Source organism: Cebus imitator, unplaced genomic scaffold (genome assembly GCF_001604975.1).
Source record: "Cebus imitator isolate Cc_AM_T3 unplaced genomic scaffold, Cebus_imitator-1.0 Scaffold751, whole genome shotgun sequence".
NCBI classification, from domain to species: domain Eukaryota; kingdom Metazoa; phylum Chordata; class Mammalia; order Primates; family Cebidae; genus Cebus; species Cebus imitator.
In genome coordinates, this window is record NW_016108066.1 from 209,600 (window position 1) to 226,810 (window position 17,211).

At 44.9% G+C, this 17,211-nt stretch overlaps 1 non-coding gene across 1 annotated transcript; it reads left to right on the top strand.

Annotated features, from left to right (window-relative positions):
- The first annotated feature begins 16,757 nt into the window (after positions 1-16,757).
- On the top strand, positions 16,758-16,919 carry LOC119469634. Its single transcript, XR_005198474.1, has one exon. It is a non-coding gene; the product is annotated as a U1 spliceosomal RNA (small nuclear RNA).
- The last annotated feature ends 292 nt before the right edge of the window (positions 16,920-17,211 follow it).

The following is a 17,211-nucleotide window of genomic DNA, read 5'->3' on the forward strand; positions in this document are numbered from 1 at the left end:
TATAGTTCACAGAATCTCTGGAAGGAGTGGGGGGCTAGAAAACCAGGCTTGAAGGTTACACAGAGAGACTTCAAATCACAGTGGGACTGACCTGAGATGACCAGGGACTGGTATTTTTAGCTTCCAGAGGTAAACAACAGCCTTCACTTCCTCCAAAACACATTAGGTAGAAAACACACCAAACATGGGAAAGGGGTTCAGGAGATGGGCTTCCAAAGAGTACAATAAATGTTCACTATGGTTTCATCTTCTAGTTTTCTACTATCCCTGAACTATTTTTTTTTCCTCTAGAAACCTCAAAATTACAGTTAAGTCTACAGTCAGAAGGAAGCTGGCATTTATTAAACACCAACTTTGTGCCTGGAAGATTCATTTACAATTTCATAATCCTTCAATACCTCTGCAATATGGATCTCATTATCAACATTCTTTTTTCATTTGTTTGGTTGGTTGGTTTTGGTGGGTTTAGTGTCAGGATCTCACTCTGTTGCTCAGGCTGGAGTATGGTGGCATGATCATAACTCACTGCAGCCTTGAACTCCTAGAATCAAATGATCCTCCCACCTCACCCTCCCAAGTAGCTGGGACTACAATCATGCCCAGCTAATTTTTCTTTCTTTTTTTTTTAAAGAGACAAGATCTTGCTATAATGCCTAGGTTGGTCTCGAACTCCTGGTGTCAAATGATCCTCCCATCTTGGCCTCCCAAAGTACTTGGATTACAGGTGCAAGCCACTGCACCCCGCTTCATTATGAGCATTCTTATTATGTTTTGTCTTATTATGCTCCAAGGATAGGTTAAGTAATTGTTATGGGTTGAATTCGGTCTCCTCAAAATTCCTATGTTAAAGTCCTATCTCGAAATGAAGGTATGGTCTTTACAGATTAAAATGATGTTGTTAGGGTGGGCATTAATTCGACATGACTAGTGTCCTTATAAAAAGCAGACATTCGCACACAGGGACAAATGCACACAGGGAATATGACAGCAGAGATTAGGGTAATGCATCTGCAGGCCAAAGAATTCCAAAGACGGCCAGCACACCACTAGAAACTCGGGAATAGGCATGGAACAGATTCTTCCTCATAGCCCTGAGAAAGAACCGTGCTGCTGACACCTTGATCTTGGAATTCTAGCCACTAGAACTGTAAAACAATAATTTTTTTTTTTTTTTGAGACAGTCTTGCTCTGTTGCCAGGCACCAGGCTGGAGTGCAGTGGCTCAATCTTGGCTCACTGCAACCTCTGCCTCCGGGTTCAAGCAATTCTTCAGCCCCAGCCTCCCAGGTAGCTGGGACCACAGGTGCATGCCACCACACCCAGCTAATTTTTTTGTATTTTTAGTAGAAACGGGGTTTTATCATGTTGGCCAGGATGGTCTCGATCTCTTGACCTCGTGATCCACCTGCCTTGGCCTCCCAAAGTGCTGGGATTACAGGCTTGAGCCACAGCGAGGCCCTAATTTCTATTGTTTAAGTCACCTGGTTGGTGAAACTTTGTTACCATAGCCATAGCAAACTACTACAGGAATTCCCCTCAATTATCAAAGCCAATGAGAAGCAGAACCAGATTAGAACCCAGGTCTGGCCAATTCCAACACGCCAGCCCTCTTCACTATGACTGTATCATAATTCCTCTCTACCAAAAACTCTAGGGTGATCTATATAGCCTATGCTTAATGGTGATCAGATATTTTAAGCTGAAGGACCTAATTTTGGTGGGAAAGATGCCAGTTTGGGTCATGCTGAGTTTAAGGTACCTGATAATATCCTGGCATTCAATAAACACTTGGATATATGAATCTGAAGTTCAGGGAGATATCCAAGCTCAAGAGAGACAATCAGAAGTCATTAACACACAGGTGAAAATGGAAACCCTGAGTGTGAATGAGATCAACAAGAAAGGGCACACAAAGAACCAGTGGGCCTAGGATGATCCCTGGAGTAGCAGTGATTTCTTTTTGCCACCCTATGTCCATTTTTTTCCTTCTCCCGTTGTAACAGAAGTTTTAGCTAAGCACATGGGCTTCAGAGTAAAGACTACATTTCCCAGGGTCCCTTGCAGATAAGTATGACCACGTTCAGGCTAACAGGATGTTAGAGTCAGCTTCCTGAAAATTCCCTTAGGAAGTAGTTTATGCCCTTTACTCTTTGTCTTTCTTCCATCTTGCTCCCTGGAACTTGAATGTTGCCTTGATTACCAAGGATGAGGGTCATTCCCAAGGAATTGTAGGGCAGTTAATTGGAAGAGGCCTTAGTCCATTTGTGTTGCTATAAAGGAATAGCTGATACTAGGAATTTATTTTTAAAAAAATCATTTGGCTCATAATTTTGCTCTCTGGAAGACTAGGCATCTGGTGAAAACCTTAGGCTACTTCCACTTCCTCTACTTCCAGAAGTTGTAGGGGAGCCAGTATGTGCAGAGATCACATGGAAAGAGAGGAAGCAAGAGAGAGAGGGGAGCTTGGGTTCAAGAAAAGCAGTTCTCAGACCTATGATGTTCAAGGCCAGGAGCCATTGATGGCAATATCTCTTACATATGGAGAGACCTGGTGTCTTAGTCTCTTTGTGCTGCTTTAACAAAATACCTGAGACTGGGTGATTTATAATGCACAGAAATTCATTAATGATGCCTCATTGCTGCATCCTCCAGAGAACAGGAATCTTGTGTCCTCACATGGCAGAAGACAGAAGGGCCAAGGAGCCACATGAAGCCTCTTTCATAAGAGCCTTCATTTATAAGAAAGAAGCTTTATGGCTTACTCACCTCTTAAAGGCCCTACCTCTAACACTATCACATTAGCCATTAAGTTTCAACACCTGAATTCTTGAGTGGACACATTCAAACCATAGTCATCTGAAAGAATGAAGCTATCATGGAAAAAGGAGAAGCGATGAAAGGCCTGGAGAATTCTGCCACTGTCATTCCTGGTACAGTTGTAACCACCCAAGGGGTTTGCCTTGCCCACTGCCTAGACAGAGCTGATTCATCAAGACAGGGGAATTGCAATAGAGAAAGAGTAATTCACACAGGGCCCGCTGTGCCAGAGACCAGAGTTTTATTATTACTCAAATCAGTCTCCCTGGGCATTCAGGAGCAGAGTTTTTAAGGATAACTTGGTGGGTAGAAAGAAGCCAGTGAACCAGGAGTGTTGATTGGTCAGAGATGAAATCATAGGAAGTCAAAGCTGTCTTCTTGCACTGAGTCAGTTCCTGGGTGGGGGCCACAGGATCAGATGGGCCAGTTTACTGATCTCGGTGGTGCCAGCTGATCCATCAAGTGCAGTGTCTGCATAATATCTCAAGCACTGATCTTGGGAGCAGTTTAGGGAGGGTCAGAATCTTGTAGCCTCCAGCTGCATGACTCCGAAACCATCATTTCTAATCTCGTGACTAATGTTAGTCCTACAAAGGCAATCTAGTCCCCAGGCAGGAAGGGGGTCTGCTTTGGGAAAGGGCTGTTACTGTTTTTGTTTAAACAATAAACTATAAACTAAGTTTCTCCCAAAGTTAGTTCACCCTTGGCCCAGGAGTGAACAAGGACAGCTTGGAGGTTAGAAGCAAGATGAAATTGGTTAAGTTAGATCTCTTTCACTGTCTCGGTCATAATTTTGCAAAGGTGATTTCACAGTCTTTCCTAAGTTACATCCATATGGCTTTCTTTATCAAAGCTTCCCACATGAACTAATTCATCCCAACTCTTATTAATGTAGTTGAAGTTGGGTTTCTGCCATGTATGGCCAAAAGTCCTGAGTGATATAATCAGATAGCTACAAGGAAAATCGAGAAAGTGTGCTGTCATGGAAGAGGGTGTTAAGGAGGAATTGATAGTGTCAGGGGCAGTAGAATGGTGTGGTCAATTAAAGACCAAAAAGTGCCTGATGGATTTGGCAATTAAGGTAGTCACCGTTTTGACAGCGATTCCATGAAGTTCAGGCTCGAATCAGATTTCAATGCATTTAAGAGTGAACAGGAAGTTAAGGGGAGACAGTAAATTACAAAGACCTCTGCTGAGGAATTGGAAAGGAAAGGAGGAAGTTTAAAGGGTAGCTACAGGGGGCCTTGGGTTAATAAGAGTTTCGTTAAAAAGCAAAAATCTTTTGCATATTTATAGGCTGAGCAGTAGCAGTTAGAGATTTGATAAAGAAGAGGGGTGCAAAAATTGATGAGGCAAGGCCCAAATTAGAATGGGAGGGAAAGGAATTGAGGTCAAAGGATAAGTGTTGAGCAGGAAGAAAGATATTTGTTCTTTCTTTTTTTTTTTAATTTTTTTTTTTTAAAGAGAGGGTTTCACCATGTTGGTCAGGCTGCTCTTGAACTCCCCACCTCAGGCGATCCCCCACCTTGGCCTCCAAAGTGCTTAGATTACAGGCATGAGCCACCATGCCCAGCGATATTTGTTCTTTCTTCAGGCAAGATGGTAAGGAACAGGAGCATGTGGAGTACAGTGGCGCAATCATGGCTCACTGTAGCCTCGAACTCCTAGGCTCAGGCAATCTTCCCACCTCAGCCTCCCAAGTAGATGGGACCTCAGGCACGTGCCACTATGCCCAGCTTCAACCTGTTGTAGGAGTTATTAAGAAATTATTTTAGCGGCCGGGCGCGGTGGCTCAAGCCTGTAATCCCAGCACTTTGGGAGGCCAAGGCGGGTGGATCACGAGGTCAAGAGATCGAGACCATCCTGGTCAACATGGTGAAACCCCGTCTCTACTAAAAATACAAAACAAAAAAAAATTAGCTGGGCATGGTGGTGCATGCCTGTAATCCCAGCTACTCAGGAGGCTGAGGCAGGAGAATTGCCTGAACCCAGGAGGTGGAGGTTGCAGTGAGCCGAGATCGTGCCATTGCACTCCAGCCTGGGTAACATGAGTGAAACTCCGTCTCAAAAAAAAAAAAAAAAAAAAAGAAGTTATTTTAGGCAGAGAGAGAAAAAAATGGTCCTTGGGAATTTTTTTTTTTTTTTTTTGAGACAGTGTTTCATTTTTGTTGCCCAGGCTGGAATGCAATGGCACAATCTTGGCTCACCACAACCTTCGCCTCCCAGGTTCAAGCGATTCTTTTGCCTCAGCCTTCCGAGTAGCTGGGATTACAGGCATCTGCCACCAAGCTCAGCTAATTTTTTGTATTTTTAGTAGAGACAGAGTTTCTTCATGTTGATCAGGCTGGACTTGAACTCCCGACCTCAGGTCATTTGCCTGCCTCAGCTTCCCAAAGTGCATAAGTTTTCGTTTTCTTTTTTTTTTTTCGTTTATATATTTTTATTTGGAAATGTTTATATCAGTACAAGGAAACAATTTTGGAGACACTAAATGTCATCAGTTATCATTAGTTTATTATAAAAGAGAGATATGGAAATTATTTACATGATGAAAGATTTCATAACTTCAGTGGAATGGGCAGCTTCACATTGATGCCATTTCAATAGTGACTTATTTCAGTCTACGTACTTTCCAAGAATGTCACCATCTCTAAATAGGAAACAATCCTTGTCATCTAGAACTACTTTGGTGCCTCCATATTCTGGGAGAAGAACTTTATCTCCAACTTTCACGCTAACTGGTTGAATCTCTCCACCTTTTCCTTTAGAACCCGATCCAACTAGTCGCTGTTGAAGTTTTCGTTTTCTAAAGCATCTCTGGAAAAGTTTCTTCCCCAGCTCTTAGAGCCAAGCCTGCAACCTCTGATGTGCAAATCCAGGCCATTAGAAACTGGGTCCACCCAAACATGGCGATTCCCACCCTCTTCTTCTTGCCCTTGCCCCACAGGTGCCTGGTGGCATGGCTGCCCCTACATATCCCCACGTGTGTAGAATATCATGGCGCCCTGCATTTGCATATTAAAAGCTAGGGTGGGAGGGCCAACTTTTTCTGAGGGCTAGGCAAATGACATGCCTTGTCAAACCAATCCCCTAAGCCCTATCCAAATCAGACATTGCCTCCTCCAACCTCTGCATATATACCTGGCTGGTACCCATGGTGGGTGGGGACCTCCTCTTTCAGCTTTGGAGCCCTCCTCCCTCTGTCTCTGTACAGGGACCTTCTTCCTTCTGTCTTCTCCCTTCCTTCTTGCCCATTAAACTCTTCACTCCTTAAAACCACTCCACGTGTGTCCCTGTGTGTTTTATCTAAACTGGCATGAGGACCAAGAAGCCTGGTGTTCCTCCACTCATCAGAGCTGTATCAAACCCAGTTCTTAAAGTCTGAGCATTGAGCAAGAAAAGAACCAAATGCTTGGCTTCGGTGATAAATGTCCCAGAAGGAGAGGCAGGCCAGGCCTCTGGGAGCTCAGGGCAAACCAGCAGAAACTCAGGAAGAGAATCCTGGCTGACCAGGAACTTCTCCCTCAGCCATCCCAGGTTCCCAGCATAGCCATTCCTTAGGAAGGGAGAATCTTGAGAGACTTGATCATTTATAATCTATAAATATGTATCACACTCTACATCTAGGTCTCATTTTAGAGTGTGGGCTCACTTACCCTTAACAAATCTTTTTGTCACTTTCAAAAAGTCCCCAGATTAAAGAAACCTTCTTCTACTATAAATAGACACTCAGACCCAGGAACCATTCCTGTTACAGTCAAGATGCTGGTGGTTTAGAAGAACAAAACCCTCACCTCCTATCTTACAGAATATTCTTTTTTTTCCCCTTTTTTTGAGATGGAGTCTCACTGTCTCCCAGGCTGGAGTGCAGTGGTGTGATCTTGGCTCACTGCAACCTCCGCCTCCTGGGTTTAAGACCATGCCTGGCCTAGAACATTCTTGTAACAAAACTAATCTCTGGGCTGGGCGTGGTGGCTCACGCCTGTAATCCCAGCACTTTGGGAGGCCGAGGCAAGTGGATTACGAGGTCAGGAGTTCAAGACCAGACTGGCCAACATGGTGAAACCCTGTCTCTACTAAAAAATATAAAAATTAGCTGGGCATGGTGGCTCATGCCTGTAAACCCAGGTACTTGGGAGGCTGAGGTAGGAGAATTGCTTGAACCGGGACCCAAGATTGTGCCACCGCACTCCAGTCTGGGCTAAAGAGTGAGACTCCATCTCAAAATTTAAAATAGAAAAAAACAAAACAAAACAAAAAAACTAATCTCTGTTGGTGTGTGCTGTGTACAGATACACCACATTTTTCTTATGTTTATTCCATCACTAGTATGTGTGTATATCAATTAGGAATCTTTCAGTTGCCAATTACAGGAAACTCAATTTAAGCTGGTTTACCCAATAGAGGGGTTTTATCAGCTCACGTATTCAGCAAATATCTATCAAGAACCTACTATGTGTCAGGCAACCGGAAAGTTTGAATGTGGTGCTAGCTTCAGGCAAAGCCTAATCTGGTAGCTTAAGTTTTAGCAAAGACTTGATTGGTGTCTTTGTCTCTGCTCTGGCTTCCATGCATCCATTCTTAAACTCCACATGCCGGTCCTTCCATCTCACTCACGCCGCCCAGCACCATTCTCCATAAATTGCTCTCTCTCAGAACCTCTGGGATTCACTCTCTGTGGCCATCCATGTGCCTGATCCCAACCAATTAGGGTGGCTGAGAATGGGATTTGCTGAGCTGCCTGGACCAGTGAAACCCACCCAAGGAGGCAGGAATGGGGCCCAAGTGGATTCCCCGGAAGAGAATAAGAGTGAATGCATGCAGAGAAGCACCGGACAAATGGTCATCACTACATTGTAGTTATAGCTACATGGAAAGCTCTCCATAATAATTAAGAGCACAGGCTGAAGCCAGGCTGACTGGGTTAGAAGCCTGGCTTCACATTTATCAGCTGGATGGCTTTGGACATGTCGCTTATCTCTCTGTGTCTCAGTTTTCTCATCTGTAAAGTGAGGATAATCGTACCTGCCTCATAGGATTGAGGATTGTGATGAGGATTAAAGGAGTTCGTATTTGTAAAGCAATTAGAATAGTGCCCGACATGGAACACACACTTCTAAGTGCACTGTGCACACCGTGGGGGGCCCAATAAATGCTTGCAGAGTGGGTGAAGGTACAAAGCTGGAAGCAAGTCCCCCTACTGTCTAGACTTTCACCCTCCGCCACTCCATCTCTCGGAGAAGGCCTTGGGGTCTGTTGTTTTGGAGCTGTTTTCCCAGAAAGCTGGCATCTGGGCAGCGATGAGTGTCCCTCACCAATGATGAAGATGGCACAGCCCTAGATGGCATTATTAGAGCACCATTTTCCCTACAAACTGACGAGAAATCCATAGGGGTGGATTCTGGTGACCCATCAAGGCACTCCTGGAATAAATGATCTACATGTGCCATGATCATCTGTATGACGACTTCAGGCTGGTTTATCCCCAGCCTGTGACTTTTCACGCTTCCTAAGCTGTATAAAAATGAACTGCAATCAGGCTGATCTATAGATAGACAGTTCCTGTTTCTGAGCATGCCGAATGAGGGTGGGTGTGCTGATACATTTGCATAAAGCTGATGGATGTAGAAGGCTATGGTTTTTTGGTTTTGTTTTTATTTTTCTGAGGGGTTGGGGTATCCTTTTGGAAGTGGAGCCAGAGAAGAGGTAAAATTAAGGAAAGTAAAAATAGGGCAGACTCAGAGCTTTTTCATATGAAAATGAAGGAGGCAGTAGCTACACAAGCAAAACAAAACTGACCAACAGGTGACTGGGAGGGATGGGGGAAGAGGTGTGATCTGTCTTTCCTGTCTGCCTCCTCCCTGCCTTTTTCATGTATACACATAAGGGAAAGATGTAATAGTCTTTATTTTCTATGTACAGGGATATTTAGACATGCAAATGAGCACAGCTTGTTAATGAGCTGAGGGTGATTACCCTGTGGGGAGCTGCCAGCCCGTGCTGAACAATAGGTGAAGAGACACCAGGTGTCTGTGAAGGGGGAAGGGGACCTCCCCAACCCTGCCTCTGTGCCTCTGACCTGTCTACAGAATGAAACTGTTAGGCTAAGTTCTTTCTTATGCTCCTTCTAGCTCCCAGATCCTGAATCTGATGAGTTAAAATGAGCAGGGGGAGACCAGGTAAGTCCTGGGGCTCAGCAGGGAACTGCCCCAGAGGCTCCTGAACCTTACCCGGGTGATGAGCAGCCAGTGAAGCATGAAGCTGCCTCAGAAGGGCTGGACCCCCTGGCAAGTGCTGTGGAATTGGGGTGGGAGAAGCGGGACCCTCTGGAGTGGGTAGGTCATGCTGTGTCTCTTTGGGCAGCACAAGATGGTGATTGGGCATCTGTGTGCTTTTCAGAAGTCAGGACAAAGTTTTGCAATGAGAAACAGGAAATGAAGGAGTCTGCTTTGAATTTCCAGGGAGAGATGCCCAGTATGAGTAAAAGGAATGTGGACTTTGGAGTTGCGCACATCTGGGTTTGTGGGGCTAGACTCATCAGGCGTGTTATACTCATGAACTCTAGCTGACAAGGTGCCAGCCACACAGCCAGCCTCCCCTATTGACAAGATAAAGGACTTGGCCTATCACATATGACTCTCCTGACAACCACTTGATGGTTACCTAGCCAATGGGGTAATTACCAAAGAATCTATGAGAAACTTGTGTTGCTCAGGCAGATTCCCGACCTGGACATTCCAGGTCAAGGGGAGTGGAAAGAACCCAGACAGTTCCAATAGGATCTGCCATGTACTTTCTGACCTGTTGCTCTGACAGCAACAGAGCAGGACACTGTCATCACCTGCCAGCCTCTAAGTCTCTGTCACACCATCTCAAAACGGTCTAAAGCTTTAAGTCCCCTTGAAACTCCCACATCTGCCACGTGGCTGGATCACTCCAAAATCAGGACATGTCCCTAACCTTCTATTAAGGGCGTTCGACTTTGTACCATGTCACTAGAGCATCACTCAACCCGCCTATAAATATGGATGCTATGCTAACAAGACTTATTGCTGATTTAATGGCAGTGACTACAGGCTGGTGTGCTGCACACAGTCACACAGAATGGTACTGAAAAACGGGAATGATAATTAGAGTTTAATAAATGGTAATTTGCTCCTTGCTGCTATGTGTGACAGGGGTGGGGAGAGCTGAAATAGAAGGGCCCTTCCAGAAAGTGAAATGTAGATAGAACATATGCCATAACAGCTTTAATTTTCATATTGCCCAGGATTGAAGTTAATTCTCATTTACCTATAGATCCTTTTTCCGTGGAAAGAATTTCCTGTGGAACATGGGTGGAGAAGACAATTAGACAAGAAATATTTATCACTGGGACCACATTTTAACTAGAGGCACAGAATGAACAGGTCAAGGCTCCAGAGACAAAGTGAAGCAGAGAATTAAAATAATCATCTGGATCATTCGGGGAAAAGAATCATTGTTTTTGCTTGAGTGTCTGAATGGTCTAAATAATTGTCCCCACCCTTTATTTTGGTCTGGTGGTGGAGACATGGCCAACTGATCCAGTAGCAAAGGATGGTAGGTGTAAGTTTGGGGAGAGAAAGGACAGGAAGGCTGGGTAAGCCTGAATCTCCCTGTTCCTGCAGGCCTGAGTGGTGGGCAGAGGCTGGCCCAGGCCAGTGCTTGGGCTGGGGAGGGAAGGATGGTATTCCTGGCAGCTAGAGACCAGGTAGTAAGCAAAGTTGAAAGTCACATGGGAAACCAAGGTTCGACAAACCCAGAATACAGCCAGAAGGAGCCAAGTTTGGTGAGTGAATCCCAGAAGCTAAAAGATTAAGCAAAATAGAATCACCAGGGGTGTGTGTGTGTGTAGTTAGGAAAGGTTAAACAATTGACTATACCAGAGGTATGCAGATCCTTGGACTCCATTGGCCAATCAAGGGCAGAGGAATTTTCCTGAGGCAGGGGCCATATGCTAGTGTGCAAATAGAAGGTATGGTGTATTCAGTTGGCCCTGCAGGTCTCCCCTTTTCCAAAACAGTCACTTTATTTCTAGATATAGAATAATAATAATAGTAAAAAGACAGCTACTTTATTAAATGCATGAATGATCCATTGCTTGAGATTTATTCATGGCCTACTTGTGTGTTCACTTTTCAAACACAAATTTTCCTTGGAGAGCAGCTCAGTAGTTTCCAAGCTTACTTGGAAATTAAGAATAACTAACAGTGGTAGATTTAAAATTCCACAAGTTATTCCATACTCTTCCCTTCAAGAGACAGAACTTCATTCCCATCTCCTTGCGTATGGCTTGGACTGGGTGATTCACGACAGATAAAATATAGCAGAAGTTATGGTGTGTGATTTCCAAGTCTAGGACATAAAGGGTTTTGTGGATTCCTCCTAGTTCTCTCTTTTTGTTTGCTATGGTAGAAGCCAGCTGCCACATCATTGGACACACAAGCAGCCCATGCAGATGTCCATGGAGGAAGGAACTGAGGCCTCCTGCCAACAGCCATGTGAGTGTACCACCTTGGAGGCAGGCTGGCCAGTCCCAGACAAACCTTCAAATGACTGTGGCCCCAGCTGACATTTCACTGCATCCTTGTGAAAGGCCATGAACCAGAAACACCCATCTAAGCTATTCCTAATTTTTTTTTTTTTTTTTTTTTTTTTTGGAGACGGAGTTTCGCTCTTGTTACCCAGGCTGGAGTACAATGGCGTGATCTCGGCTCACCGCAACCTCCGCCTCCTGGGTTCAGGCAATTCTCCTGCCTCAGCCTCCTGAGTAGCTGGGACTACAGGCACGCGCCACCATGCCCAGCTAATTTTTTGTAGTTTTAGTAGAGACGGGGTTTCACCATATTGACCAGGATGGTCTCAATCTCTTGACCTCGTGATCCACCCGCCTCGGCCTCCCAAAGTGCTGGGATTACAGGCGTGAGCCACCACGCCCGGCCAGCTATTCCTAATTTCTAACCCTCAGAAACTGAGTTATCTAACAAATGTTTATTATGTTAAGCTGCTAAATTTTGGGATAGTTCATTACTCAGCATTAAATAGTACAATAATCGTAGCTAAGATTTACTGAACATGTACATGTGGCAAGCTTCACATATATTAACACATTTAAATGGCATAACAATCATATGAGATAGTTACTATTACCAGCTCCGTTTTGTAGTTCAGGAAACTAAAGTATTCAAAGTTATATGTAGTGGACACTATGAGTCCCCTTTCCTAGCTGTAAATGTTGGCTACTAAAGACTTAGAGCTTCCGCCCTTTCCAGAGAATTGCTCCTGGCTGAATAGAAGTGGCCTCACCTAGGAAGTTACACACTGTCTTCCCCTCCCACTTATGGCAGCCCTTAGCCACTGACTAGTTGATGCAGGGTAGGACCACTGCAAAATAGGACCAACTATATGATGCCATTGCCCCTCGAAAATTTTTTGCTCTGGAGTCAAGCAAAAGCTAGACTCTAGTTGGGATTACATTCTTGCTTAGATCCATTTGCTACCTCTATCCTGCTTTCTTCACCCCTTTTCTCCCAAAAGCACTTCCACAATAAATCAGGCGCACTGGAATCCTGTCTCAGGCTCTGTTTCAAGGAACTCAACCTAAGTTAGACATAGTGATGTGCCCAAAGTCATTGCTATGGTTTAAATGTTTGTCCCTCCCAAACTCATGTTGATATTTAATTGCCATTGTGATGGCATTCAGAGGTTGAGACCTCTAAGAGGTGATTAGGCCATGAGGGCTCTGCCCTCGTGAATAAATTAATGCCACTATCAAAGGAATGTTCTTATAAAAGTTTCAGTTTGCCCCCTTTTTTTCTCTCTTATCCTCTTACCTTCTTCCATGGGATGGTACAGCAAGAGGGTCCTCATAAGATGCTGGCACCTTGACAGGGTGCAGTGGCTTATGCCTGTAATCTCAGCACTTTGGGAGGCCAAGGCAGGCGGATCACAAGGTGAAGAGGTCGAGACCATCCTGGCCAACAGTGTGAAACCCCGTCTCTACTAAAAATACAAAAATTAGCTGGGTGTGGTGGTGCACAACAGCAGTCCCAGCTACTCAGGAGGCTGAGGCAGGAGAATCACTTGAACCCAGGAGGCAGAGGTTGCAGTGGGCCAAGATTATACCATTGCACTCCAGCCTGGTAACACAGCAAGACTCCGTTTCAAAAAACAAAAAAGAAAAGAAAAGAAAATGTTGGCATCTTGATCTTGGACTTCCCAGCCTCTAGAAATAAATTTCCATTTTTTGTAAATTAGTCCATCTCAAGTATTCTGTTCTAGCACCAAAATAGACTAAGACAATCATAGAGCCTGGATTTGCACCCAGACAGTCTGACTTCAGAGTTCTTGCCCTTAAAAATGTCTCTGGCAGAGTAACAAATAGCAGAAGAGTGCAGTGGTGCAATCATAATTGACTGCAGCCTTGAACTCCTGGGCTCAAGCCATCCTCCTGCCCCAGCCTCCCCAATAGCTGGGACTGTAGGCATGCATCACCACACCTGGCTAATTTTTTATTTCTCTGTGGGAGATGGGGTCTTGTCACATTGCCCAAGCTGGTCTTGAACTCCTGGGAGTTCCTCTAGGGATCCTCCCGCCTTGGCCTCCCAAAGTGCTGGGATTACAGGCATGAGCCATGGTTCCTGGCCACTACTAAATTCTTGACTCCTATTTTGGCATGAGACAAGCGGTATGTGGTTCAGTCTGGCTTTTAGGAACTGCTAGTTTTGCCACCCCCCACCACACACACACACAGCATAGATAGTACCACGTGAAATTACCTCTATCCTGCCTCTATCCTCCTGCCCCCCATCCTCATCCCTTACATCCCACCCAAATTAATCTGGTCCAGATCCTTATTCTTGCCATGAATTTTAGCCTCCTCTCTTAGGAAGGATTTAAATTTTCTTTTCTATAGTGGGTGAAATTGAGTCCTAGCCCCCAGTACCTGTGAACGTGATCTTATCTGAAAGTAGAGTCTTTGCAGATGTGATTAAGGTAAGGATCTGAGACGAGATTATCCTGGATTTAGGGTGGTTCTAAATCCAATGACTAGTGTCCTGATGAAAGAAAGGAGACATTGGAGACAAAGAGACACAGGGGGGAAACCACGTGAAGACAGGATGTAGAGATGGGAGGGACACATCTACAAGCCAGGACACTCCAGGATTGGATTGCAGAGCCACGGAAGCCAGGAGAGAGGCAGGGAACAGATTTTCCCTTGGAGCCTCCAGAAAGAACCAAACCTGCCGACACCTTGATTCCAAACTTCTGGCCTCCAGAGCTATGAGATCATACATTTTTGTTGTGTCAAGTCTTCCAGTATGTGGTCATTTGTTACGGCGGTCGCAGGATACACCTCCCTTCTGAGGGTTCTGTTCATCTCAGCCCTAAACCCAGCAGCAGTCTCTGGAGTGAGGAGGGGGAATTCCAAAAGCTGTATGGTTTACAAAGCCACAACCTGGTGGTTATCGTTCATTTTTTTGTTTGGTTTCATTTTATTTTTTACAATTAAGGAAATGGGTGATTTTTCCACCAAAGTCACCTATACCAGCAGTCCCCAACTTTTTTCACAGCAGGGACCAGTTTTGTGGAAGACAATTTATTCACAGACAAGGGGCAGGGGGAAAAGGTTTGGGGATGAAACTGTTTCACCTAAGATCAGCAGGCTTTAATTAGATTCTCATAAGGAACACACAAGCTAGATCCCTCCCATGTACAGTTCACAGTAGGGTTCGCGCTCCTATGAGAATCTAATGCTGTCACTGATCGGACAGGAGGCGGAGCTCAGGTGGTCATGCTCACTGGCCCTCTACTCACCTCCTGCTGTACAGCCTGGTTCCTAACAAGCCATGAACTGGTACTGGTCCCTCAGGGGCTGGGGACCACTGCCCTATACAGATGGTGTGTAAAGCCCAGATTGTGGGTCTCTAGACTCCAAATCCTGAAGTTTTTAGTCCTCAGGAGAAGACTAGCAATGATTCAAGGACACTAATAAAGGCTTCCTGTTGCTGGGCGCGGTGGCTCACGCCTGTAATCCCAGCACTTTGGGAGGCTGAGGCAGGTGGATCACTTGAGGTCAAGAGTTCAAGACCAACCTGAACAACATGGAGAAACCCATCTCTACTAAAAATACAAAAATTGGCCAGGCGTGGTGGCGCATGCCTGTAATCCCAGCACTTTGGGAGGCTGAGGTGGGTGGATCGCCTGAGGTCAAAAGTTCGAGATCAACCTGACCAACATGGAGAAACCCCGTCTCTACTAAAAATACAAAAATTGGCCAGGCGTGGTGGCACATGCCTGTAATCCCAGCTACTCAAGAGGCTGAGGCGGGAAAATCACTTGAACCTGGAAGGCAGAGGTTGCGGTGAGCTGAGATTTTGCCATTGCACTCCAGCCTGGGCCTGGGCAACAAGAGTGAAACTGTCTAAAAAAAAAAAAAAAAAACAGAACTTACTGTTCATGGTCTATAACTCTTCAGGATGTGGGGTGCAGGGGGAGCAGGAAGGTGGGATCTAGCTTATCATCCTTCTGCCTTTGACAGCATATAATCTCTCCCATAAATTGCAGCAGCAATGTCTAACTTAAGCATTTAAGTGACCCCTTCAGATCCTTAATGATGCTATAAATGCAATCCTGGTGTGATTTATAAAGCTATTAAAATAAATGCTTCCACTAAAATAAACATTTCTACCTCTTAGCATATGTTTACTTGCATAACCTAAGCACAAACTTACCAGAATATGCAAAACCTGAACCAAAGATGATAAACGGAGGGCCTGGGGGCCACACACAAATGAACTGGATGTGTATGTGTCTTGACAGCATTATTCAGGGACAGCTGGTCTTTCAGACTTTTTTTTTTTTTTTTTACCCAGGCTGGAGTGCAATGGCGCCATCTCGGCTCACCACAACCTTCACCTCCTGGGTTCAGGCAATTCTCCTGCCTCAGCCTCCTGAGTAGCTGGGATTACAGGCATGTGACACCAGGCCCAGCTAATTTTTTGTATTTTTAGTAGAGACGGAGTTTCGCCACATTGACCAGGATGGTCTCGATCTCTTGACCTCATGATCCACCCGCCTCGGCCTCCCAAAGTGCTGAGATTACAGGCTTGAGCCACTGCGCCTGGCCTCAGACTTTTTTTTTCCTTAGCCTTGACTTGAAAGTCATGGTCTTTCAGTCTGGAAGCCTTGCCTTGCTTCTCAGTTTGGAGAAATGCGTCCCTCCATAGTCTGACACCAAGCTGATGCCTCTCTATCCATGAATTTCGCATTATGTGCAGAAAAGCACTTTTTAGAATGCTCTCCTCAACCTTTCTGCGTGGTTCAGCTCCCATGGAGAGCCCCACTTGAGTCTTTACCATTTTTCATGTCACAGAAATATTTGTAGGCCCTGGGCCATTGGAGGTTTTGGAGCAAGGGAGGGCATGATGAAATTCGCTAATTTGGAATCATGAGATTTTAGGTCTATATCCAAGGAGGCATGACCCCAGGGCCTGACTTTAATTCATCTTCAATCTCACAGCTCTTTGGTCTGTGCTGCACTGGTCATTACATAAGAAAGAACATTTGAGAAGAAATTGAATAGGTTTGAGATGATGCCCAGGAGTCATAGGATGCAATGGAAAAGCAACAGGAAAGAGTTTATGCCTGTTTGTCTGGTTCACTATGATATATCCTCAGTGCCTACCATGGGTACCTGGCACATACAACTTGTAGTAAATAAGTGTAGAAGGAAATGAGACAGATAGGGAGGCACTAGGGAATTCAGCTTGAAGTCCTGGTTCCACTACATACTAGCTGTGCGACTAAGGGAAAATTTCTTAATTTCTCTGAATCTCCATTTTCTCATTTTGAACTGAGGACAATAATATCTTTCGTGATCATGGTATCTCTCCTGCCAGGTAAGTATGTCTTTCTATTATACTTACTTGGCAGGGGAGATACCATGATCACGAAGGTAGTTTTCCCAGGGCAAGGCCTATCCGTTGTACTCTGGATGTGCTGACCCCTGCAATTTCCCCAAATGTGGGAAACTTGACTGCATAATTTGTGGTAGTGGGAGACTGCGTTCGCGATCTCCCCTGGTCTCTTAAGAAAAAAAAAAAAAAAGAAAAAATATATTTCTATTGTATGTCTTACACAATACAGCTCTAATAAAAATATCTAGAACGGTCTGCAAAGGATAGGTGCTCTATTCCATAACGTTCATTGAATGCATGAATGAATGAATAAATAAATAAATAAAGTCTGGCTGTTTCCCTGTGGATGAATGGCCCTGGAGCTTGGGGACATAGAATATGGTGCACGGGGACAAGCTGATCACTTCCCAAGGCATGTCAGTGGAGTGCTGCCTGTCTCCTTATTTATGTGCCAG